Below are 27,287 nucleotides of genomic sequence, written 5' to 3' on the forward strand. Positions count from 1 at the left end.
GCCTTGCTTGCCCAGGCACCTTTCTCCTCATCCATGGGATGCCTCGGCATCGCCGCCCACCCAGCCAAGCCTAGTCACCATTGCTGCGAGCCACTGGCCCTTGCCCTCCCCAGGCCATACCAGCATTAACATTTGCTACAGGTCTCCATGCCCTGGTCACATTAATTAAAAATATATTGTTAACAAAATCAATGCAGATTTTCTAGCACCACTTTTTACTCTCAACTCTGCTCATAACATCCAGCAATTACTGTTATGGCTTCTTGTCTGACTTTGCCTTCCATGTACAAAACTCTTGAAGTTAATTTGATTATGAGTTTTTAAATTCACTTTTCATATATATTAATAACTGATTTTTGTTTCAATTAAATTTAATCTAGCCTAGCCTCAAGCACTAGAATGCGTATCCCAAATTCTGTTCTACACTGAATTACTAAATCGCTTCAATTAATGTAATGGATTACACATAAAGTATTTCCAGTACTAAAATACAACCTTTTTATTGTCAAAGCATGTTCCCACTTCTGTAAGAATTTTAGCAATATCTCACTAATGTTGCTTAAAGAATTGTAGGAAGGTTGCTCGAAGTAGATAAATCCAACTGAATTAACTTTTTAACAATGAATAAAGCTTTATATACTGCTTTTCACTGAATATTTTAAACCTCAAAGTATCTGTTGTCATCCTGAAACCCACTATATCCCCCGTACTCACTTTTTGATCATTAAGGATTTATAGAACAATGGAAAATTTAGGCAGTTATTCTTTACCACAAAGCTTGAGGAAAAACCCTCAGTGATTAATTTCTTACTACAGATTGTTTTTGTTGTTGTTGCTGTTCATTTTACAAGGATATCCTTCATATCATGAATTTAATGTCATGGATTTAGTCTGTTTGAAGATAACAGAAAAAGTTTTATTTTCCCCACTTACTAGCTAGTTTCTCCATGGGATGAGACTAGAATTTGATTATCACTACACATGGGAAATGAGTGTTTGCCTTACAGAATTATTTAAGTTGTGGCATTCCTGACATTTCTAAAATAAAATACATTAAACATGTCTGACAAGTATTAACTTTGTGGTTGACATACTTCTCCTTGTACTGATTTATCATTACAATTTAAGACCCTGTGAAATTTGCAGTTCCTTTGAATTCTCTAGATCAGGATCCATAAAATTTGACCAAAAACCCCAGCAAACCAACACCCCAATAAACCCCCAACACTACAGGAGTGAAAGACATACTGTTCTTTACCAGTCATAAACTTCTTTAGGCTTGAGTGATCAGACAGAGCTCATTTTCTCTTCTCTTTTCATAAACTTTATTCTTTTCTCAAAATATTAGCTAAAAATTCTAAGGTGGTAAATAAAACTGTAGGCTGATTACTAGAAAAGAGACAACATGCTAATTTAAACCTTAAGAGATATCCTGAAGGTATATAACATGGACCTTGAGTATAATTCTCATACCAAATTTGCTATTGACTTCTCAAGTAGAGACTGATACTGCCATGTCTAAATAAAAATTAAAAAAATGCATATTCTGCAGCCACAATTAACCACCTCAGTTTATCACACTACAAATCTAGGGGCACAAACATAAACTGTCCCCTAAGTTTGATTTCATTGTCATAGTTTCTATCCAAAAGTGATAAAAAGATTTCAAATCATTCACAGATACACCTCTGAATACTGAGGAACTGAAGAAAGAACACTTAGGTAAAGTAACTCAGAGATGTCCAATTAAAATTAACATACACGAGTATTTGCAAAGCCTTATTCATCCAACTCAGCTCTATGATCACACAGTATTCCATAGTATAGGATATTCACATCTCACGTGAATCTCATTGATCATATCAATGGTTGGCTTAGAACAATAATAGAAATAAATTAAAATGCTCAAGGGAATTTTATATGGTCCCAAAAAGAAAATATGTTGACAACTACACAGAAATTTTCATTCTGAATGTGCACATATAGTCATATACCAATGGTGTCTAAACAAGATTTGGACACTAATTTTTCCTTTCTATGAAATATATCCCTTAGATGTCTTTGGAAGCAGTTTTACTTAGTGCTAATTTCTCTTGAACTGTGTGAATTTATATTAAATATTTGTTCTGTGTCCACCCAGGATCCAGTGTGTTCAGATATGTCCTGTTATTTTGTTAAGCTTTTCAGTGTTTTTTGTTGGTTTTTTTTTTCCTAAGCTATTTTTCTGCCTTATCCATTAGCTCATTAATTATAACCTGATTTTCTCCCTGCTCAACTTGACAAGCTTGCATGCTTTCTTCTCCTGTTCATTTACTCTCTTTTTATGAACTTATGATGCTTTTCTTTCTGTTTTAGATACTCCTCACTGGTTTTACTTAAGATGCTGACCTCAATGGCATTATATAAATCATAAAGCTGAGCACACATAGGGTTGAGCCCTTTGTTCCTAAGTTATTCAGAGTTTGTACATTTCATTATTTGTGAACAATTTTCCTTAATCTTAACTTGAATTATTTTGATTATTTAATAAACAACTACTGAATGTTGCCAAAGTATTGTCTCCTTTCTGGGGACAAATCCCAAAGAATCAGTTTGCAATTATTCATTGGAACAGGTCTTCTTTAGGAAAATAGTATCAAAAATCTGAGTATGTGTATTTACTTTCTGTTGTTGTTTTCCAATGGATTTATGCATATTGTTGTGTTCTACACAAAATGTCCTTTATAATGCATGTCATCCAACTATCTTCACCCTGCTCCAATTTTTCACTTAGACTAAAAATCCTTTCTTCATTTTCATTGTATTTTTCTTAGATTGTCTGTTACCAAGGGAAATTACATTTATGTTTTTAAGCTTTCCTACAACAGGCTGCCATTTCTCATCTATTTATGCAAATGGCCACATAACCTAAACAGCCATAAATTGATGTTAAATGAGTTGCAAGTAAAACCACCAAAAATCACTTTTATTCTATTTAAGCTCCTCTTGTCATAGGCAATGATGAAGACCTGCAGCAGATATAGGAAATTACTATATGTACATCACAACTCCAAACTTATTTGCCTCTCAATTGAGCATCTTTTAGAAAGAAAGCAGTTTAATCAAAGAGAGAGCTCTGAAATGTTTTGCTGGGTTTACCTTATCTCTCAATACATTTTCTCCAAAATGGCCACCTCAATTCCACAAGATACAAATGTAGACAAAACACCACTAAAATAAAACTAAACACAAGGGACATGAGAGATATTGTGACCTGAACAGTTCACTTCAACAAAATTTTCACTTCTCTTCATTCCCCCCTCATTCCTCCAACTGTGCTAATTAATTGAGGACTACCAAGAGGTTGCTTCTACCCCTCCCTGTATCTGCTCCAGGAAAGGAGGAGAGAGGAAAAACCACAACACTGAAAAGAAGCCCATCTTCTTTTAACAAAATACTTCTGCACATGCTTAAGGTTAAGCCTACATGTGACTCGTCTTGTCTGCAGACAAGGATTACTGGATACAATACTAAGGTCTGCTGCACACTTGTTCCTCATGCCTTAGTATCTGCGAAGCTTTCCCCATGATCCTGATCAGCAGCATCTATCATTTTTGTATGTCAGCATCGTGACCTACTTTTCAAGATCTTCAGATACGATCATTGGCTAATTTTAGCGTTCTACTGACTCATTTTGATGTCTGTGCGTGTAGAGGGCTACCTGCTGAGGAGATTCACCTCTCTCCCCAATTTTACTAGCATATTTTCACCAGCTTGGGACAACAGGTTCTAAAAGTCTCCTGCAAGACTGGACTAAGAGATTTCTTACATGAGCTACTACAAACAGCAATGGTGACCCTCAGGAAAGGCTGAGGTCATGTTGCCCGCAATCATGACTAACCTCTACATGCTCATAGAGCAGCCTACGGCCTTGTGGAAATACATGATTTCTTTCTTTTCTTTCTTTGTTGGCAGCCTCCTTCGATGACCTTTATTTAAAAAAAAAAATTGAGCAGAAATTAAGACATCAGATTCTTGACTCTGCCAAGACATGTCTCTGCATGAGAAGGCCCTTTACTGACTGTCTCCAAAGGCAGATGCTTTGAACATGATTCACAGCAGAAAACAAGAGCAGCAGTGCAGTTACTCCACAGTATAGACAGACGTTAGCAATTAATGCAGTGCAACAAACATTAGAAATGGCCATTTAGGGGCTAAAGAGCAAGAACTGCATGAGTCTTCAGTGTCACATATGAAAGGCAAGGTGCTAACTGCAATATGACTTGCTTAGAAGAATAAACACTACCTGGGACTACGAACTTATAACCTCAGGGTTGATGTGACCTGAAGATCCAACCTAACCAGGCCCTCACAGGCTGAGAACACCCCATACAGACAATAAAACAGTAGGAGATTTGCTTAAGGAGGCCAAGGGTCTGACAGTGGCCTTCATGCCTGACCACATACCCGTGATTGGTCATGCACCTCGCCCCCTTATCAGGGTCCTCCATGCATTGGGCTGGGGCACCACTTTGCACATAGCTAATATGAGAAAATTCCCTTATTAATTCTATACTGAGTGTCCTTGTCTGTCTCCTCAGTCGGCAAAGAACTGACTTTGACACAGGATATAACACAGGAAAGCAAACTGTCAATGAAACAGAGAAATAGGCCAACCACCATCTCCACTAGCACCTTTGCAGTGTAAGAATTATTTCTGGTCACTATCAAAGATGTCTGCCCTACCAGAATTACAGGACAAATGTCAGTGTAACAGCATGGGGGAGGGGGGCTGTCTTACTGACTTTGTTTTCGCCAGCATGAAGATATGCTGCACTATTCATTATTTCATCATATATTTAAAAAAGGCAAATATATCTTCGTCAAAAGACTTCACTCTTCTAGTTTATTTTTTTAGCGGAAGTAATTGCAGAAGCTACTTTTCAGTTGCTAGAAGTCATAAAGTCCAGGATCATGGTAATCAATATAACAAGTGTTTCTGCTTTATTACCTAAGGGAAGTCTGTGTTTCCACTGCAGGATTGCTACAGATTGTAGATACTCACCTTTCAAACCTAGAAGTGTTAAAGGTGTCTGTGGTATGCGGTATGACAACCCATCCTACCCCATCAAATGCCTTTTCTGTATTAAATTCAAGTGGTCTTGCAGCTCTTTTTATGATTTATTTCCCGTATATTCTGTACCATTTGTGTTGGATTATCAGAAACTGAGCAATGTGGGAAACAGCTAAAATGAAAAGAGAGATTTTCAGTTTACTAGGAAAGCCAACTGAAGTCTCATTTAGCCTCTTAAGAAAGCATTTTTGTAGCCTTTTCAAACCTGAGCCTAGACAACTGAAATTATTAACAAATATAACACAGAGTCTTCCTCAGGCTTTGAAAAAAGACTGCAAAACATAGCTAACAATTATTACATTAAAGAAATTAATGATGGGAAGTCACAGATACTGTAGAAATCTTTTCTGAGATATTACCCACCCCAGTGGAAAGAAAACACCAGAAATTTTCCTCCTTCAGACAGCACCTAGTCCATGGTAGCATCCTCTAAAGTGAAAAAATTAAGGCAGAGATATTTATTGATATGATTTGGTAGAGCTGCTTTTCTGAGATGGTCTCTGCAATAAAAAAAGTTCACAATATCAGTTTGGCTTGCATACCTGATAGCACTTCTCTGATCTGAGCAAAGCCAATTATTTCAGAATATTGTACAAACTCATTGCAAACTTGAAGCACAAGTGATAGCTATGAAGCTATGGAAGGAGGAACAAGCAGGTCAATGCCTTTCCAAACAATAATGGAAGAAGCATGATCCACATCTCTTCAGAAAATCCTGCTGCCAGCCTAGTGTCACCAAAGGACATAAATTGAAGGAATATTCTCCATCTACAAGCTCAGATGTGTAATCTCAGTTGAGTACTGGTTGTTGCCAAAATCTGAATAAGGACAAATATCACAGATCAATACCATCAGAAAATGCAGCATACACAAAAAAAACCCCAACCCAACAACCAAACCACTTTTGATACCACTGTTTTGAAAGAACAGGAGAGCAATTACCCTGACAAAGGACAAGAGAGAAATTTCAAAGAAGTTACCAGGCTCCAAGTGTGTTAATGATGTTACATTACCAGGCAGAATATATATTTTGCTGGAAGAAAAAGTACCACCTAAAAAAAAAAATAATCCAAAGGACTCATGAAACACTGGGTAAGTGAAAGATCCCACATGCAGAGGGGTGGTACAAAATGTTGCAGGGAAAGGGACTGGGGCTCTAACAGATGGCCGAGCCATTCTCAGATGGTGGGAAACTTTTCCTGCAGGCTGCATCTCCATGGAGTTGGGAGGCGGGGCAGGGGCAGGATGTGAAATCAAGAAAAGTACCTAGACTGGCTTTAGTTGCAACTCTTCCTGAACAACTGCTTCTTTACTTACGTAATTACTACTGAACTTTTCTGTTATGTTTGCTAATTATATGAGTAAGTATAAGGTGCAGCACTTCAACCACAAAGCCCAAGCAACAGAAAGGGAAGATTCATTATTCAACATTTAAAAAATTTAACAGACACACATGGATAAACGCTGGTTTTGTATGTTATTTTTCAGCAAGTTTTTTTCATTACCCACAGACAACCACTTATGACAGCAAAGCAAGACTGAGACTACATTACGTAACAAAGTTTGCGGTACCACAAGCAAATCCCTCTGCCTTGAGCTAACCAAACGTCCAGTCAAGGAAACTGAGCTTCTCAATCTAAAATTTGTTTACAACAGAAAAATACAGTTAGGGTGAATTCAGACACTGTTGTCATCAGGAACATACTAATCACTATGAAGTTAATGAATAACTCAGCGCCTCCAACGATGCATCCCAACGAGCCCCAACCATTAATGAAGCCTTTGAGCTGTGCTAGGTGTCAGGTTGTGTGAAAAAAGGCTCATTTCCATAAACACAAAGGAGAACAGAAGAAACCTCAATAACCCGATGACAGAGAGAGGAGCCCTCTGCCCTCCCAGGGCTGCTCCAAGGGAGCCTCAGCCCCAGGGGCCAGGAGGACACCCCGCACCAGACAAGGACAGGTACCACGAGCATGACACTCATTATGGGACACAGAGGAAGAGCATTTGGGGATTGCACAGGACTTATAATGGGATGTTTAACAGAGGAACTGTAGGTGGGAGAAGGGAGGGAGCAAGAAGTTTTGGAGAAAAACGTGCTTGGTATAATAGAGGGATAAGAGAGGGAAAAGGGGACCAGTCACGTGCAACCAGGGCTGGCCAGTATGCTTGTCTAGCATCAGATCACCACAGTCTTCACCATAGTTGCACCAGCAACTGCAGGAAGCAAGGGTGCGCATGTCAGGGTGTGATCACTAGCAAGTATCAAGCCAGACATCCAGTGAGGAAGGTAAATGGCCTGGGAGCCAGGGTGCACACAAGTGTGCTTCTGGGACACAGACAGAGGAGCTAGCTGTCAGAGGGACCAGGAGATCCAGACCCAATGCTGAAGAGATCATTGGGTCAACCAAGTGACACGCTTGCATGTATGTGCGTGTGTGATAATATGTTTCTATGCATGAGGCAGCTGGAGATGAGATGACCCAAGAGCCATTTACAGGGTAAAATGAGTATCTAAGGCCATCACCTGGATGGACCCACATTGTGTATTTGTATGTATTTTCCACTAACAGACCTTCATCCTGATCAGCCAGAAAGGGGAACAGGATGAGGCTGTTGGTGCTGTTTGCATTTGCATGAGCAATGAGTGTTTCTGTCTATGTTCATCTGTGGGACTGAGTGCATTGTATACACGTGTTTACGTGCACGTTGCAAGAACGTCCATCCTGGAGGATTACTTGCAAAGCACCCAACAACAGATGCCAGATAAGACCACCAGATAAGAGTCAGGAAACACCTCTTGCAACACACTGTGACAAGATTGCTCGATGAGTCAACTCATGACCATATATGGAAGAAAGACTCGGAAGTTCACGGAAAAGGACACCAAAAGTGCCTCTTCAACAAACCACTAGGGACCACCGGAGCGCACGCGTAATTAAGATGCAAATATTATAATGAGTTCCGGGAAACATAATGAATATGTATGATTTGGGGCAATATAACCCTCACTGGTCGTCGTTGGTGGCATGCATGATAGGCGGAGCTATCCCCCGTGCGTCCGGCACCATCATAAAGAATGCCTGCTCTTTAATACTACATTGGTGTGAAGGAGTTTTGGTCCCAATTTCGGTGACATGCACATGTATTGGGAATAGGTGCTCAGCCCCACAGCTAGTTGGGGCTGCCGGCATGGAGCTGTGGCAGCCTCTTCCCTATCAGACAACTGGATTTAGGAACCGCTAGCAATGGATTCAGCAATACTATATTTTGCAATATATCCAAAAAGTTGGAAGGTAAACCCAGACAAGATTTACTGATGTTGACAAGGTAACTGGCTGCCTTGGAATTGATTTGTGCAGAACAGCAATTGGCTTGTTCAAGGTTTTGGTCTGCAATGCTATTAAATTTCTACAGGTAAAGAACAGCTGGAAGCTATGAAGCTTCAGCAAAGGGAATGAAATAATCAGCAAATCTTTCCAAAGCTGGACAAACAAAGGAGCTTTTATCAGATCTTTCAGAAATCTCAGGAATTCAGATTCCATCTTGGATTCCCCTAAAAATAAAAATGAGGGCAATGGATGCCGTTATCAGCTCTTCAAAAGACCTCAGCTGTTAGCCACCATAGAAACTTTTTAATCCAGTCTGAGCTTCTGCAAAATACCAAGCAATAATTTAGAGCTGAACCTGAAACATGAATCCAATGCACTAGTGCCACAGCTGGAAAGAAATGCCAAAGGGAACTTAGACAAATGGCAGATGATTTGACCATCACCAACCATAGAGCCCAACCACAACTGTGAAATACAACCATGTCCATTCCTGCCAGATCAATGAATATATATAAATTAATTGACTTCTCTCTACAGAACTGTGGAAAAGTAGAAACCTCTACTACAGATCAGAGATAAAAAATTGATGGCAGGTAATGAAGACTTGGAGTAAGAGGGATGACAAAAAAAAAAAAAGAGAAGAAACTATTGCTGCTTGTAAGAAAATACCACTAGTGGCTCTCATGTTTTTTGACTGGTGGGTATCCCCTCTCATACACACACAGTGTTTGCTATCGCATAGCTGCAAAATACTTCCATTTATGGCGTAGTGTAATACTAGGCTTGCTGCTAGTGCGCAAAGAAGAAAATATTGTCAGATTTTACCCAGATTTCTACAGCTCTGGTGAGCACAGACTCCACTATCCATATGGTAAGAGCTGCCTCTGCACAATTCTAACAATGCTTGTAATGTTGTTAGTGCCTTTTTTGTTTTAAAGGACTAGCTGGTCTCCTTATGATCAATAAATAGCAATACTTAAGGTGTAATGCAAAAAAAAAAAAAACAAAAAAACAAAAAACAACCCACAAAATAAATAATAAAAAAACCCAACCCCCAAAAAAACCAAACCCCCACATTTATCAACTGGGATGTGTCATCATTGAGACAGTGATTACCAAACACAAAGCAGTACTCAGTAAGGGTTCTCATACATAAACTGAGTCCACAGACTTAAATGTCACCAGAAAGCTTTATGAGAATTTGCCATTTCAGGTTGTATCATCTGCTGAAGCTTCTGGCACTTGGTTCATTGACTAGAACGTATTGCCTGTTTGGAAGATGGTCTGGTAGACATACTGACCCTGACAAATGGGCTGACCTGTAAGCAAGCACTGGCTGGATAGAGCCCAAGGGGCTTTAATCCTTCCATTATCTGCAATATATATTTGCTGAACAGTTTTGGTTGGTTGTTTGTTTTTTAAACACTCATTTGGAAGGAGCAGTAACCATTGCAGGAAGGAATATCACATAGATGGCAATGGCAGCTATACCTGTCACCCAGCACAACTGGTAGTAAGGAAGTAGTACAGCTCTTCAGTGCATGGGCTGGATCCCATCCCAGAGAGGCGAAGGAAGAGGGGGCATATATGGGCACAGAACAGCAGCACTGCTTCTCCCATAGCTGTGCAGACACAGACCATGATCACTGCAACCTCAAAGTCTAGTCTATAGTAGGGTACCTTGTATAATTTTGGGGAAGAGCTGGGAGAACACCCCTGAAAGATCCCCAGGAAGCAGGCTGCTCCTGAGAAGTCACTGGAGATGCAATTTATGAATGGTGCTCCAAACCGCCTGAGTGCTTCACAGACTCACAACCCTCTGTGTGGCTTTTGGGGGAAGACACCCAGGATAACTCAAGCCTCCACAGTATTTTATTGGGTGAGGATAGTACATGAAGGCAGAATTGTTTGAACTGGAGGCAGAGGAAAGCTGACATCATTTATTGAGCCTTTGTCAAACAGTGAGTGACAATTTTATATTTAAAATAAAAATTAACTTCCCACCAAAGGTACCTAACCCAGGTCAGCTGAAATTAAGTTTAAGTTGTCATAAGAATAAAAACTGAACATGGCAGGGAAGGTGTGATGAGCTGTAGCACAGATAACTTTGCAGAGACAGAATGGAATCTGGAGAGGACAGGAGAGTGGAGGTGGTGAGCGCTGAGGATACAGGACGGGCATGTGCAGATGTTCTTTCCCACACACAGCCTTCATGAAAAAGCAAAAAATATTTAAAAATGAATTAAAATAGTAGAGAGGCCTTTCATATTTATATTTAGAGATTAATGCTCACTGAATAACTGACCCACTGGCACATGATGTGGAGAACTGCACAAGGGAGAAGAGCTTGCTGCCTGGAAATGGCAACTAGAGAGATTCTTGTCCCTCTGCCAAAGCGCAGAAGACTCTGGCCCCACACAAAGCAGCCTCCAAGCATGGGGCTGCACAGCTACACCCCTTCATGCCTGCCACACCAGTCACTGATAACTAGGGGCGTGGGAGACAAGCCTTGTAAACCCACTCTTCAAAGACGTTTGCTATGTAGAGCAGAAAAAAGTAGCAAGAAATAAATTACTCTCTGCTTTGCTGTGTATTAAATGCATATTCAACCTGATTTTTTGAATTACAGATTACCAAATGTTGGACAGTTCTGGTAGGAACTCGAGGTCCAGATACCCTGTAAGGAATACATGCCATCACCACCTTTCTCTTCACTCTTATAACCTGACTGAACAGACCTATAGACAAAATAGGTCTGGTGACAGTTTAACTTACACTGCCTTGTTCCACTAACCACCTGAAGCAGTTGTGCTGGAACAAGTGCGCTTAAAGTAAATTTCAGAAGTGAGTTGTGGAAAAGAATTTGTACCAGGTAGCATAAGAAACTGGATCTTAGTGTTCCTGTCTGCACTTTGCTTTGACCTATCCAAGCTACTTTTACCCTAGCAAGCTCAGGCACTGAAAGCAATTTAACCACAGAAACTGGGGATACTATCACTAACATCCCAAATAGGTAAATATCTCCTTTGGTGAGTTTTACAGATAGCGCTGAACTCCCTGCTACAAAAAACCAGCAAGTTTCAAGTTAAATTAGTTTTAGATATATCTACAACTCTTCTCCTTCTCTGCCCTGGTCCCATTTGTGAAGCTGCTGACTACCCAGGCTATGCCTCACGCTGGACATGGAGACCAGCCCTGCATTGCTACAAGTGCTCGATATGGAACCCAGAAGTGCCACCAAGCATCTTCCCCAGCAGAGCAGTAACCCTCTGCTTAATATGGGGGGGGGGGGGGGGGGAGATTTCCAGTCAATGCTTTTTAAAGTTATGCAAGAATAGAGGATGCTGATCACGTACACATGTTGCCAGATAGCAGGAGATTTCACACAGCACTATTTTTGCCTGTAGACAAGCTCGAGTGCAAAAGCAGATAACTGTGACATTTTTCAGAGGGTCAGCCCTGCAGTGCCAGTGCAGATCAGAATTTCAGAGGCACAGGGAGATGATAAAATTAACAAGAGAGCTGCTTTCAAGTCTCAGAATCTTTGTTTTGGAAGACTCGCACGCTACACCGACAAATACCCAACTTCCCTGCCATTAGCCTCATGTCCAGTGACGTTATCAAGAGCAAACCGGTGTTGAGAACCCTGCTTTAGGCTGAAGGAAGAAGAGATGCTGAACTGGTCATCTGAGGGCTGCTGGGAGCTATTTTGTGCTAGGGAGAACGACAAGCCACATTAATATACTCCAACATTTTAAAGGCATAATTTAATTGAAAATTCATTCCCTCAAGGAAAAAAAAAAGCTCAAAATGGGATTTACTTGACCAGATATTGTGGTGGCTGTTATGATGATTAAGAGGTCTGAGATAAACTGTGACTGGAACATATATTGACATTAAACCCTTTAATTAAAGAAACAAATACATCATTAACAAGCAATAACTCAGAGTGATGGATAATAATTAAAGTTAGAATGAATTGCGATCTAAATCACAGGACAAAGTGGGAATTTTGCATGCTATAACAAATATTTTGCATTTTCATAAATGGATGACTGTGGTTTCACACTATCAGTAAGATGTGGGAACTGAATTACACAGAATTTATCCTATGAATGTTTTATGTAGAAGACAGTCATAAGGCATGTGAGTCACCAAAAGCCTCAAACCAGTGTATTATACCTTCCTAAATCTATTACTTGTGCCATTTTATAGAACACAAATATTCTTAAGTGTCCCCAAAAGTGATTCAGTCCAAGCGTGGTGGAAATAAATAGGCCTAGGATGAAACTAAATTCATTTTCCCAGTGACTTACCACTGGAATTTGAGTACAAACTCCTTCATCAACCAGCATAATGACTTGCCCAGCCTTCAGCACTGGCACCGTTCTGTACCTCTTTGTGTTAACAGAAGAAAGAGCATTAACCCTGTTACGATGCTGTAACAGAAATTGTTCTGACCGCTGTACCACCAAAGCTAAGCCCCTTTTGCACGCAGTGCGTTAAGGCCATAGCTTGACCTTTAATTTCCTTTTCATCCACAGTATCATCTCCGGCAATTTCCAACATGGTCATTCCCCCAACACACATTGTTCCTTGGTAGCACCGGTGCTTTTCTTCTGCCCCATGCCCAGCACTGGCCGGGGTGCCCGAACAAACGTGGGGCAGAACACAGGTGGAGAAACAGGGCTACTTGTGCTGGTGCTGCTGCTACCAAGCTCCATGCCAGCGGGACCATACCCAGGCTCTGGTCACAGATGTTTTAATAGCTCAATGATGTTCCCTTGATGCCATTAAGAGTATATGGCTAACATGAGAAGTGCAAGGAACTTCTTTTACTTGAAAATAACCCCAGAATTTTCAGCTCTTACAGAACTTGCTTCATGAACGAAGGGCTCTTTGCAGGAAAAGAAACTACTTCTTGTCACGTATGAGCAAGGATAGTAGATCCTGGATGTAAGGATCAGAGATCTAGAGATATTTTGCCATGCTTTTTTGTATTTCAGCTATAATTTCAGCAGTTCCAGAGAGCAGGGCCATACAAATTCATTTGAACAAAACTGTAGTGACTTTTATTGTGAATTGCCCTAAGGCTCCTAGGCCTTGGGGAAGATACCAGAAGTTAGATTGGAAAATAGCCTTCAACTGGGAAGTCTGCCTCTTGCCAAACCTGTGATAAGCCACAAAGGGAGCAGGAAAACAATATGCCCTTGAAACACCACAGTTCACATGCAATCACACTTTTTTCAACGTTAGCAGCTAAAGTTTCTGCACAGTCCTTGAGTACAACCCAGTCTCTCCCAAGTCCTAGCTGTAAGAAGGCTGCAGTGACTCCATCCTGCACCAGCGTTTGGGTATGCTCTTCTCTCACCACCCATGAGAGTGCCCCATCAGCCCTCAGCACACCCCTCTCCCTCATATCCCAACACAAGACCTGCGACATGCATCATCTCAAGGGTCACGAAGTACATTGCAGGTCAAGGCTAAGATGTACACAAAAGAAGATCTGCGAGTCAGTTCTGGTTCATAGGACAGCTGTGAAACACACGGCCTATGTAGCTTGGAAGTGCTCAGACACAACAGCCCCACAAGACATGACAGGGACAACCATGAAGCAGATTCGCAACTTTTGTCAGGAAGGCTTCTTTCACCAGACCTCTGTAGAGCCAATTGATTTCTCCCCCACAGAAAGCTTTTTGTTTTCTTACATACCCACCAAAACAAAACACGACACAAAAAGAGCATTTAGGTTCACCAGACAAGCCCTGAGAAGGACCCCACCAGCAGCCATCCTGCTGCTCCCCTGGGGCTGCTCTGACCCGACTCCAGACCAGCACCGTGCCAGGCTGCGTACAAACTCAGCAGAGAGACAGGGCTTAGCATCTCCAGCATGTACCACATCCAACGGGCCACAGCAGTTTCACACCGGAGCTGGCTCCCTCCTGGCCAGCTGGCAAGGAGTGCTGAGCAAGCCCAGGTTTGCAGAATACTGCACGGACATACCTTGAGCCTGCAAAACCATTATCCTAAGCATGGCGCCTTCAGTCAAGGAAGTTCTGTAGGCCACGTAGCTTTGCTTGGTCCTGCCAAGAGCCTCCGGCAATCCCTCCTTTATTTGTTGCTGTTTTCTACAAAAAAGTGATTATTTTTTTCAAAGTGTAAACAGGAATGTTTGGTGTGAAAGCCTATTAACTTTCATGTGGCTTATGACTGTCTTGGGATCAAAGACACACATTATAGGCACCCAGTAACATTTTCCAGCAAAATGAGAAGCAAAATATAACCTGGAATTTGAGTTAAACTTGTGATTACAGAAGATCTCTGAAACTGAAGTTAAACATAGAATTTTGTTTTGAAGTCTAAAGTTTTAGTGCTGGAAAAGATTAAATAGGCGTTACTTAAAATGAATTAAGACCCTCTATTTAAGCTATTTCAGATACCACAGAGCTAACCTACTTAACAGGCAAAGAAATTCATTTAGGCACAACTGGATGAAAATGTTCTTGTCAACAAAGGAGGCAGAAAATACACATTAAACTAACAATTAAAAAAAAATTAAAGAAGAACCAGGATGTTTGACCCCTGGGACCAAATACAGAGGTTCCCATTCACTGTGAAAAACCTTCAATTTCACAATAAAACATGAGCTACCAAATGGCATAGCACTGAGACATGCTTATTAGCCATTGAAAACCAAAATATAGTAAGACATACAAGTTATGACAAACAAAATGAGCATAAGAACAATATGGGTTGGAGGTTAGAGCAGTCAATTTTGCCCTAAAAAATTTTTCAGGTGCAGGATATAAAAATAGTTACTGACCTACATGCTAACTAATAGCAGGTAACAACAGCCAGATCACCATCCTGGAGGAAGCTGGATTGGGAATCAGCCTGTTACCACCAGAGAGACACCTGCATGGCTGCCCCACAAAAGGGATTAAGCAGGAACCAAAGGTCAATCTCCACCATCCAGGTCCTTACCGAGGGACACAGATCTACAACGCTGAACACAGAGAGGTGGTAATGGTGTTCATTAACAGTCTACAGCTCAGCAAGGGATGAGCCAGGGCAAGGGGTGCCCTAGAAGAGGGGACTTGAGACCATCACCCCACAGCAGAGCTCAGGAAAGGACTAACAGCCCCAGGCTGAGCTGAAATAGCCCCAGACTGAGCTGAAATGGCCCCAAGGCCGTGGTGGTGGTGTGGTTGGAAGCCCCAGCTGTGACTGATCAGGGTCATTAATGCCCATTAGTGCCCCATTAAGCACTTCCACAGGTGGTTCTTGAGATTATGAAAGACCTTGAGCACACAGCCATGACTCACAGTGCATGAGAAACTGCAGAAGTAACTGAGTGCAAGACAGGTAAGGGAAATGCAACAAGGATCTGGACCTATGAACTTTTGTAACCTTCCCAGGTGTCTGAACTTATGCATAAACCCACTTGGGAAAACAAGGTCAAAAAGTCTGAATATGGAATAGGACAACTCTTAAGAAAGCTTGGAATGAAGCAGATCAAAGACCACTTGGTACTTTGTGTTTAGAATTTCCCTTTTTTTGTTTGTTTTTTGGTTGTTTTTTTTTTAAAGGTTGTAATTTCTCTTTTCTTCATACACACTGTGTTTTCAAGCACTATCACTATATCTCTAAGCTATTTCCCTTCCCCTGGCATGTCAACAGCTTTTGAAGAATGATGATTCCATAGGTGCCTTCTGGCCTCAGTTATTCTGATTCAAAGCCATTTTGGGTACTGAGCTAGTAGCACTTTTAAGCAACCAATTTTCAAAGGATGGATGCTTAGAAAAATTAATGACTCCTTAGGGCTCTGGAGTTGGAGGCATGCAAAATCATTACCTAATTTTGAAGGTGCCAGGATAGAATATTTCACCGGTGTCAAAAAAAAGTCATGGAGCTTGTTTCCTTCAGTCAGAACCTGCAAATCCCATTATGGGCCCTAAAATAACCATGCTTTAAAGTTCATCAAATATGGTTCTGACTAATTTGATGACCTGTAAGCAAACTGTCAACTTAGGTCAAATTATCGACCAAACTATTTTTTCCTAAACAGAACATTAAATACACTGGTCATATGGCTAACATTCATACAACAGTAATTTCCCTGTGGAGCTTGCAGCACAGAAGCTAGTAATTACGTTATGCGACATTTTCAAAACAGTCCCCGCACATTCACAATTAACCACACAACTATGCACGTGTGCCTATAATCTTGGTCTCCGAACCGTGGCTTTTCGTGGGAACCACTGTTCTTGCACCAGTGCTCTTCACCCGCGGCGAGGTGAGAGGAATCTGAGTCATGAGAGGAATCTTGCTCAGAAGCTGGTTTGAGTGCCCTAGTTTTCACCTCAGATTTCCATGATCTGTGAGTTTACCAGCTGGAAGATGACAATCCCAAATAAGAGGCCAATTAAGATGAAAGCAGTGGCTGCAGAGTCCTTCAAATCTGCAGCCCCAAACCCTGTGCTTAACTTCATCCAGGGCACCTTCCCACTGACAGCCTTCCTGTATGCTGCTGCTGCTGCGTCATGATGGCCAATTACTCCAATTCGTCAACGCCAGCGAGAAACCTCTTGTGCTTAACCTTTAAACACGACCTTTAAACAGCCCTGGTAAGGCACACAACCTCGACAATCAGTGGGAGCTGGATGCCTAAACCGATTACAGAATTGGAAACCTCATGGGTTGCTCACAGCCCTGTTAGATCCTCAGATTTGTTAGAAATTTTGCTATGTACCTGCCTCCTAGGGATTTTCAGTGCGATGCACATGGTTAGACATCTTTAGACATCTCAGTTTTGAAAAGAGGACTTAGCTGCTTCTGACCCACACCTTATTCTGCAGCCAAAGCACAAAATTGTTTGATTTTTCTTTCAAATAATCCAGAAGAATAAATTGGCAGGATGAGTTCCTCTGGCATCTACCTGATGTTCCCCACAAGACAAATTTTGAGAAGCTAATAAACAGCAAAACTGCCGGGGTTAATTAAACACTAGAGTTACTGGAAAAATCTCTGATATTTGATGCACAATTTGCTGTTATGCACAGTACATGAACTTCAGCTTGAAAATGAAAATTAATGAAGATGGGGTGGGGAACACTAAAGGTGTCAAATACCTTTTGGCCTAGGTCACTCCAGGGTCCTGGCCATGCAGGTAGCGGGTATGTCTGTGTGCTTTTTGGGCAGGGGACAGCTTGTTTCCCCCATGGGAAATAACAGAAAGCATGGTGGCATTTTCGAGACATCACCAGACACGCCAGTGGAGCAACGCACATGCCGAAAGGATGGACCCCTCAGACGCACCGGGAGCAATGCCTGGCCCGAGGAGCGATTTCCACCAGGATTTGCAGCGGGGAGGGAGGAGGAGGGAAGCAGGAGTAGGCCCATGGCCGCCGCAGGGCTGCGGCACGCACCGCCGGCTCTCCAGGCCAGGCAACGTGGGAGGCCATGCCGGGATGGATGCATGGCTGCGGCTGCATCCAGCACTGCGCTAAAAGCCTCCGAGCCAGCGCCTGGAGCTGCCGCGCTGAAAAGGGCTTAGCACCTGTGATGGAGCCAGAGCGTCCAAGAACCGCTGGATTTTCAAGGTTTTGCCACGTTAAGCGCAGAGCGGTTTGAGAGATGAGGCTGTAACGGAGCCCTAACTGCTTTTAACAGTCTGGCTTCTATTTACAGGCATAAATGGAGCCTGCTTCATTCAAAAATTTTAGGAAGTCCGCCCCAGGTCCCACTAACGCAAGTCCTGGCTTGCGCTTGGCTACGTACACACGCAGCAGGGGCATCGCTGCGGTATCCACAGCTCGGCAGGAGTTCCTCCATTGCACAGACAGACACGGACTCACACAAGCTTCTCAAATCTTTATAGAGCGCGAGAGCAAAACTGAAAGGAACTATTGATAATAACCAGTGTCATGGTAGGAAAATAAATAACCAAACCGTGTGGAAAAGCGGCCTTGCCAAAGGAATGCATGTTCTGTTCTCATATTTGTTTTAAAGCTTGAAGAGGTGAAGGTAAACATTACAAAGCGTGAGACCTGCAAGCAGTAGTCCATCTGCATGGTGCTCACATAAAAACCTCATGATTAGGAAACTGCATTCCCAGGGGATGATATGTACATTTGTTAACGAGGCCTGCAATGAGGAAAGCAAATATTTCAGGTCTTGCCTGGTCTTCCAGCAGCATTCAGGACTGAGTGCTGCTGACCAGCATTGTCCCACGTGCCGCATACGGCTCAGAGCGGTTGCATTTCCAGAGACTTCTGGAGATTGCTGTGTAGCATAGCAATTTTATGAAAATTCACCAGGCAAGTTGGAAGCTATCTCTTCAGAGCACTGAAACGAGGGCGCTGACGGTACTACTTAGTCAACACATATGGTGCTTTGCTATGATTTCCATTTCAGAGTGTACTATCACTTATTCTCTGTTTTTCTCACAGCTGCTCACTCCCAGTGTTAGCACACCCAGAATAGCCTGCTGGCATATAAATAGGGTTCTCCCTCTGCCACACATGGCAGTGCTGCAGACTGTACCACTCCCCACTTAATTTTAGGACGCCATTTATATCGTTCTGTGTCTTCCCGTCCCCAAGAGTAGGGTAGGACAAATGACAAAACAAAAACAAATAGTTACATCCCAATTTAATCAGCAGGGAAAGAAATATCAAGAAAAAAAGATCTTAACTCCAAGTATCCACCACATAATTCTCGTGAGGTTCAAAACGAGCACTCCTCAAAGCAGCCCCACCCATAAAGGAGAAATACTGTCTTCAAAGAAATCCTGGGCTTTGCACAACACGGTTCTCCAAAGTCAAGCTTGTGGTACATCACTGCCAGATCCTGACTACACGACCACTTTGGGCATTGCCACGTTTCCCAGCCAAGAGGGATGTTCAGCCCTGAACCCTCAAGTTTTCACTCAAGCAGTTGCTGCCAGGCCCTGGTGTCCCCAGTTATTTCACTTTTCTATCCTGTTCTAGAGTGTTGCATATCCTCCCGTGTCGCACATCCTCCCATGTCACCCAGTTGGGTACCTGACGCTGATCTGCTGAGACATTGCGGAGAGCAGCAATCCCTTCACACCACGTGCTGACAATAGAGAAGTATTATAATAGAGTGCAGTTACAGTAGCTTAAAGTAAAAGTGCCCCAAAAGCTGAAGAGGGAAGATTAGGGTAGAGCACAGGGTGCAAAATTATTATTATTATTATTATTGTTATGGTTGTTGTTGTTGTTGTTGTTATTATACATATTCTAATAGTGAACACATAAAAGAGGTAAAAAGAAATACTGAGGCTTCTGCTTTTTTCTCTAACTTGATATATAATTTCTGATTTCAGTGTGTCCTTGGAAGAAGTTTGAAAATTCTGTTTTGCTCTCAAAGTGATTTTCCTTTTTCCATTTGACAGATTCCCTGCCATGATGAACAAAGATGAAACAAAAAAATGATGAACAGATCAACAGATTTTTTTTCCTCTCTCTGTCCTGACTTATACAACCATTAGTGTCAGGGCATTATTGTAATAAAAATATTGACATTCTGTATTTTTACAGACTTTTGTATGATGGAATCTTGAAGTCTGGGTGGCACTCCTAAATGTCACTGTAATAAAAGGCAAATATAAATTAGAGATGTTTGAACTGTTTTCCTCAATGTATTTTTAACCAGTAATTACTTTTTAACCAAAATAATAAATACTCTGTGGTCTAAAGCTTCTAGTTTTCCAAACAATAAACCTGACAATCAATTTGAAATAGCTACTTGCACTGTCAGCAAAAGTTAAGATTGGATTTTTTTGAAAACTAAACCACTCCAAACCAAAACATTTTCTATTTTTAAGAATGGTCAAGAATTCTAATAATTTTGCACAACAAACATGCTGTCCAAAAATACTGGGAGAAATGATGGTCATATTTCCAACCACTTGGATAAATTAGTAATACCACACAAATGCTCCCTCTGTTGGTTGATTTTCAAAACCTATTCCAAATATCACAATAGCATGCATTTAGAGAGTATTTTTTCTTGGGGGGGGGGGGGGGGGGGGGGGGGCAGGGGAGGGAGGGAACCCAAAACCAAAACAACAAAAATACCCAACCAAACTCCACAACCCAAATTGTGGCATACAAGAATAATTTGTTCAAATTTGCCAATCTGCAAAACAAGATTAATTAAATTTTAACAGCCATTAAGCCAAATTATTTGGATCCAGAACTAAATAATATTCACACATCAGAACTCTTCATTTTAATTTTTGAAGGTTTGCAGGCTAATTTTTTTCTGGAGCAGGAAAAGTGCTCTCTTGCAGTGGCAGGAATACTACTGTTATTCTATTTTCTCGTGGAGTGAAAAGGCACCACTGTGTATCATTAAGAAAACAGTTCCCTATTAGCATTGACAACAATAATACTAAGCAGGAATTTGGGAGTTTTGTTTATGCACATTAAATTTCCAACAAGTAGTTCTTTAGGAGCTGGAGTGGTTTTGTGCAGCAAAGAGCCTTCCCGAGCCTAACAGTTGCCATCAAGGAAAAAAATTCTGTTTCCATGGAAACATCCGAGGTGGACCAAGCATGGATTAATCAAAATACAATGAAGCCTTTTTGCAAGGTACTAGAAAAAAAATCCAGTTTAAAGTGAGCACTGCTGCTCTTTCCTTCCATTCACACTGGAAAGCATGGGAAATTCACCCCAAATGTCTGTGATATACAGTTTAATTAGCACAGTAAAAAGTTAGGTTTTCTTACATTTATAATTAGTGTGTGGTTGTGAACTAGGAGCCAAGGATACATTAACATGAAAAAAGAGAGGGAGTGAAATAAATAATTTAAAATTACATTTACATTCCTCTCTTATTTGTTACTGATTTTATCAAGTGGCTCTTTTTATGTTTAAAAAATTCTAATAGCTTTTTCCGTGTTCTTAGTACTGCAGGCTCATTTCTTAGTACTGAAGGCTCATTCTGGTATTCAAAATCCAAGCTATGGGTTAGGGATTTCTTTTTCGTTACGATTATACATTATATCCTATCATTCTCAGCTACCAACAGAGGAGAAGTTTCTGCCACCGGAATTTAGCTGCGAGTTCTGCCATTTCCCAGGGAAGAACAAAAGAGAGCAGGTAAAAGCCAGCCTCCCTTCGCCAATGTTCTCGACAAAGAAAAATGACAACACCGCTCCATTTTTGTAAGAGCACTTCCACTGAAGCGGTTCTTTTGTCAGGTCTTTGCGTTAGCGAAATAAACACCTTTTTTTTAATGATAGCTGAAGTTATTTTCTAATTATTCTATTATCAGAAGATGTTTGAAAATACACTCAAGGTCTAAAAGCAGCACACAATAATTACAATAGAAACCAACAAATGTCAAATGACTCTAAACCCTCCATTTGTACACAACAACATGATACTAATATCAGAGACACAAAATGCACTTCCACTTCTAATCCTACCTTGGAGTGAGGCTCCGCTCTGAAAAATTGCCAGCAATAGCATTGGCAGGGTTCCACTTTTGTGTTTTTCAAAGGTCTGGTAGCAAATACACTCACAGATTTTGTTCCTCTTTATTTTATTACTTTCCAGCAGGGATCTGAGAATCAAGCTGGGTTTTCCATCTCCAGCATCACCATTTGTAATAAAGGCTATGTCGGCCAAATTATGATCACAATAATCTGTGTGTAGTCCCTCTGTTATTAAGAGATTTGCTTAGACATTACTTGGTGAAGAAGTCCCCGATTGGCAAGCGGCACATGTGGATACCTCGGTGCATGAGGAGGATGAGCGCTACAGGCTCCCTCAGGTTTAAATGAAGTAGAAAGCAGCAAATGCTTCATTTCTGTCATTCAGGCAGACCGATATGACTCTGAATACACAACAGCTTGGTTGATGCAAACACGCACCACAGCAGCACATCCTAAGAAACAGATTTCAGTCAGTCATTTATTACTTCTATTCGAGACATGTTCATAACATGCTAGATATTGTCCAGGCAGATAAGCTGGCGTAGCTGCTTTCAGGGCAGTTTAGGAGCATGCACACCCCACTACGCATACAGTGGTGGTATGTGCAGAATGCACACGGGGCACCGCAGGGGACCAGGAGGAGTTGCCCAACACAAGTTCAGGTGAGCCTTCGCAAGGGCACGGGCATGCCGAGCGGCGCAGATGTCAACGCCAAGGTGCCAGCCATGGGAGCTAGGGACATATGGAAACACAGCTTCCACTCTACTGAAAACATGGCCACACATCTAGGGCATAGGGAGGAATTAACTCTTCAAGGAGTGCAGGACAGGCCGGCACACTCCCACTGCTGGAGGCTGCCAAACTGGTATGGAGGGGCAAGAGCAACCCCAGCATGGCAGGACCAGCACAGCTGGCTGGAGGGATAGTCAAGCCACATGGCAAACACAAACCGTGTGGCTGAGCAGCACGGGCTCCACATGGCGCTGCATGTTCTGGGTGACACACGGGCTGGGGAGCATGAGGAAAGATTTTGGGAGGCCAGGTGGAAGCAGGTTTGGAAGGTTGCCCCGTACCCCCGCCCAGGCCCTGCCTCCAAGAGCTTGCAGACCTTTGCCCTTAGCTCTGCTTGCTCCATGCCACGTGCCTACACCACCCCACCTCCCTCAGAGGCTGCTCCCCTTCCTACCGGCCCTTTGCCCTCTCTGTAAGGGCACAGTGAGCCTTTGGGGCTACGTCCACACCAGTGAGGTGGAGGAGCTGAGCCTGGGGTGATCCACAGGGAAGGAGAGGTGGCCCTGGGGACCACCCCAAGGAGCCTGGCATGTGGCTTCTGCTGTCCCCACAGGGTTACCGCCCTGCTGGGTGTCCGATGGCCAACTCCAGCTCTCCCAGATCACATGAAACAGGTGATCTCCTGCCCCCCAAGCAGCCTGCAAAGAGGAGGAAAAGTTTTATTTATTATTTCTTTGTCTTCTGTCTGAACCAGATCGAGACAAATTCTTCCCCCACCCCCAGCTAGTAGAAAGTGCTTTAGGTCCAGCAGCTCTTCACAGAAGTGGCCTCTTTTTCTGGCCTTTTTCAATATAAACATAGCTAAAATGGCAAAATGACTAAGAAGATACAAGAAAAGCCCATGCACAGGTACTTGCCTCCCTTCCCCACCAGCTCTGTTGATGCAGGACCTCACTTGATACCACGCAAGCCTGTGTCAGAGTTGGCAAGAGTTAGCCAAAGCCACGGTGTTAGGCTCACCAAACCAGCATTTCCTAGTGCAACTTTTTTTTTCACCAGGAGATTTTGGTTGGCCCTGGTGGAAATAGCTCTTCAGAACAAACACTCCCCTTTGACGGAGTCTCTTTTGCTGGGAAATTAAGAGAAGAGACTGAGGAAGTAACTTTCTCCTTGCTACCCACGACGTTACCTGGCAGGCTAATATAAGACTTTTTTCTTAAGGCAGACACAACTTGTGTCCGTATTTAACACTTTAAACACTGGTTTCTTTATAACACTGCATCACGCATACCCGCAGCGCGGGGATGGGGATGAGCCACCTCCCTCCCTCGGGTGACAAGGGACATCTAGCGGCATCGCGGCTCCCGGCACCGCGCACATGGCCCCGGCTGAGGCCGCAGGGACAGCCGTCCCCGGTGCCCCGGCAGACACAGCCGCCTCACCCGTGCCCACGGCATCCCACCCCCCTGCAGTGAAACCCCAGGGCTGGTACCCAGAGCAACAGCTCTCTGCCTTCCCCTGCCTCGCATCTCACCTCGACGCACAGAACTACCGTCCTTTGCCTCCTCCTCCTCCTCTCTTGGCTGGATCTGCTTAGATCTGATCTCTTTTCATCCTGCTTCACCGTTAGGAAAAAGAATAACGTGTTCACAGTAAGAGGCTGGTTATCTCACTGCCAAAGGCCTGTGATGGATAGTAAAGCATGTATCCTGCTCCCTTTTCTCAGAGAAATATCCCGTTTAGGAGGAATGTATATCTGTGTGAAAGTAAAATAAATCAGAACATGGTTAGAACAGGACTCTTGAAAATTGCAACCACATGTCCTGAAAAGATTTTCATTTTGTTCAATTAAAAAAAAAATAAATTAAAAATGACATGACATCCAGTTCAATTATTTACATCAGTAATAAGGAGTCAAGACACTGTCATTAGAAACAGACCAGGACATCCAGAAGAAATCAATTTGACAGAATTTCAATTTCCTTCATGAGCAACGCCTTGTGGCATGGCTTTTCTCACATCGGTGTGTGCTCCTGGTGAAGGAGTCGGGTCCAGGCTGAGAGGCCAAGCCCTGGAGACTCAGGGAAGGAGGGGAGACGCAGGAGAATCTGAATCCAAATCAGACTCATCAGGTGGTTGTTTCACTGGGAAGGAAAATGCTACATGCACGTTATTTTATTTTTTGTAACCTTAGAAAGTTTGTTGCAGGGGATTCTTCAAGTGGAGCAGCTCCCTCAAAAGGGACATCCCATTCTTGTACATCTCCCATCATTTCTGTGCTTTGTTTGGTGGCTCTCCAGCCACTTCTGGCTCCCCACCTTCAGGCTTCCAAACCTGCCTTTAGTGACTCAAGTAAGTTCCTACTGTTGACCAAATCTGTGATTTTCTCTTTATTTTTAATGAACAGATTTTAACTGTAATTTTATAGGTTCAGCCATAATTGGTAAAAATAAAATGTTAAAATGCCAGACCCTGGAAGACTTATAATGAGCAATGTAAATAACAAAACCTTATAAAAAAACCCCAAACCCTTTGTGAAATGAGGTTATAACACTAAATAAAAACTTCTCTGTACTCAGCCATTTAAAGTAAAACATGGCAATTAGGTGATTTAAGCAATGAACATGTAAAGAAGGAATCCAGCTGAATGCCGTGTAATATCCAAACCATAAACACAAGTATTACAATAACATTTCTTATTTTAGAACTTTATTCTTGTTACATTTATAATGTCATTAGATTAAATCTATCTTCATATGAATGTGCTCTTATTGCGAGCAAGTGGAAAACCAGAACGGATCCTGTGTGGGAGGAGGTGGAGGAGAGAGAAAGGCCAGGAGGATCAGCTGGGGTTTGGAAGGCTGGATTGTCTATCTCCCAAACACTGAAGTGATGTGACACGTTGTGGCTTAGGTCCACCTAACAGCTTGCTGTCACTGAAAGGGGATGGTTATACTTTGCTTTTCCATGCATGCTTCCTTGTGTCAGGTCTGGCACTCACTCCTCTTGATAGAAAACCAACTTAACCAGCAAAACTAACGTCCCCATTCTCCCACTCGCACCAAAGCTAGTTAAAAATGGGATGTGAGAGAGGTCGACTGAGTGGCACTTGCAGGTGTTTGCAGCAAATATCTGCTATAATGTAGTTACCATTTCAATCTGCTTCACGCACTTCTTTCTCGGCTTACAGCTATTACAATAATTTTCTGGAATATTCAAAAGCATTTGCTAAGAAACAAGAATCCCAAACTCCTTCAACTTTTTGAGCTCAGGGCAGTAGTGGTTTTGTGCTTAGTATAGGGAGGTCTGGGACCACATATGGCTCATTCCTACTGGGTATAACTTTTACCCCATGTAAGCGCTTATATACAGGAGGCATATTAGAAAATAGATTAGCCTCTGCTGTCCTCACTCTTCTTTCTTCTCCAGATTGTTAGAAAGTAGGACCGTGAGTGCGTCTGGGAGGGACACGGCTAGTATACAGGTGAATAAGTGAAAACTATAGTAGCAGCAAAGGGTTGGGATATTGTCATTTTTGCACCATGCTCAAACACAGGTAAGAGTCCCAAAAGCGTGTGCCATGACCTCAGAAAATAGAGTTTTGTTTAGAAAAAAAAAAAAAGTGTCTTAAATTAAAAACTCCTTTTCTGTTTATTTGCCTTCTGCTTTCTCTGATGTTAGGCAATACCTGAATTTAACTTTTAAAAAGTTCCCAGCACCCCCAGGAACCGGAATATCACAGACTTGAAAAACTAACTGAGATTGTCCCCTAATCATTCAAGTTTCCCACTCCTGCCATTCAGCAAAGCACCCAACTGCCTCAGGACTCCTGACGTAAGCAGGGCTATACTTGCACACAATTTCTCCTCTGCCGAACAGAGTGCAGTGGCCCTCCCATCCGAGTGGTGCCCAGGGCCACCTCGGGGCTCCCAGATGTGCCTACTGTGACAGGCTGCCTGGGACCTGCTTTGTCATAGGATTTATAAGCTTCACCTGAAAAAAATCGCTCCCCAAATAATGAAGTTTCAGTTTCACAGGAGTTTCGATATTTCTGTCTTTCAAGGTAGCATGAAAACGTGTTTTGGGTTTTTTTTTCCTGCCTAGTTTATATTTCCTTATGAAGGCATCGGGGAAAAAAAGAAAACCTATGTGAGTGAAAGCGTAACAGAGGGCTGGAAGTGGTGCTAAACCTGCTGGGTGGCCAAAGTTCTCCAACCTCGACTAAGAGGTCTCGTGTGGCTGCACTCCACCTGTGCCTCAGCCTGGGCTCGTCACATATGTTTAAGAATAGCTGATTTATTTGTTTTCCTCTCGTGTTCTGTTCCAAAAAAAAATTATGTAGAACATTTGTGGCTAGGAGAAAGTAGAAAATGTCCTTTTGGGATGTGCAAGAAACCCTGATTCATCAAACTCACTTTCAGTTTGTTTGGCTGCCTGTCTCCTCCCGTCCCTCCCTGTTTTTTTCTCCTCTGCAAACTTCCCCTGATCATCTTTCCCAGGTTTCTTGCTTTATCCATTCACCTTCTTTCCCCTTTCTCTGCAATGTTCTCTTAATCCTTTTTTTTTTTTTTTCCATCTCGGGTTTTGTATTTTTTTTCCTTCCCCAGTTTCCTACTCCCCATCCATCCTCTCCCGCCACCTC

The 27,287-nt window shown here is 42.4% G+C and overlaps 1 long non-coding RNA gene across 1 annotated transcript; it reads right to left on the minus strand.

Moving 5' to 3' along the window:
* Positions 1 to 19,854: 19,854 nt before the first annotated feature.
* On the minus strand, positions 19,855 to 24,383 carry LOC129199004 (uncharacterized). Its single transcript, XR_008574562.1, has 4 exons — positions 24,180 to 24,383; positions 23,100 to 23,343; positions 21,905 to 22,365; positions 19,855 to 20,058 (listed from the first exon to the last, which is right to left on the minus strand). It is a non-coding gene; the product is annotated as an uncharacterized LOC129199004 (long non-coding RNA).
* Between the last annotated feature and the right edge of the window lie 2,904 nt (positions 24,384 to 27,287).

This window comes from Grus americana, chromosome 1, assembly GCF_028858705.1.
Source record: "Grus americana isolate bGruAme1 chromosome 1, bGruAme1.mat, whole genome shotgun sequence".
Lineage (NCBI taxonomy): Eukaryota > Metazoa > Chordata > Aves > Gruiformes > Gruidae > Grus > Grus americana.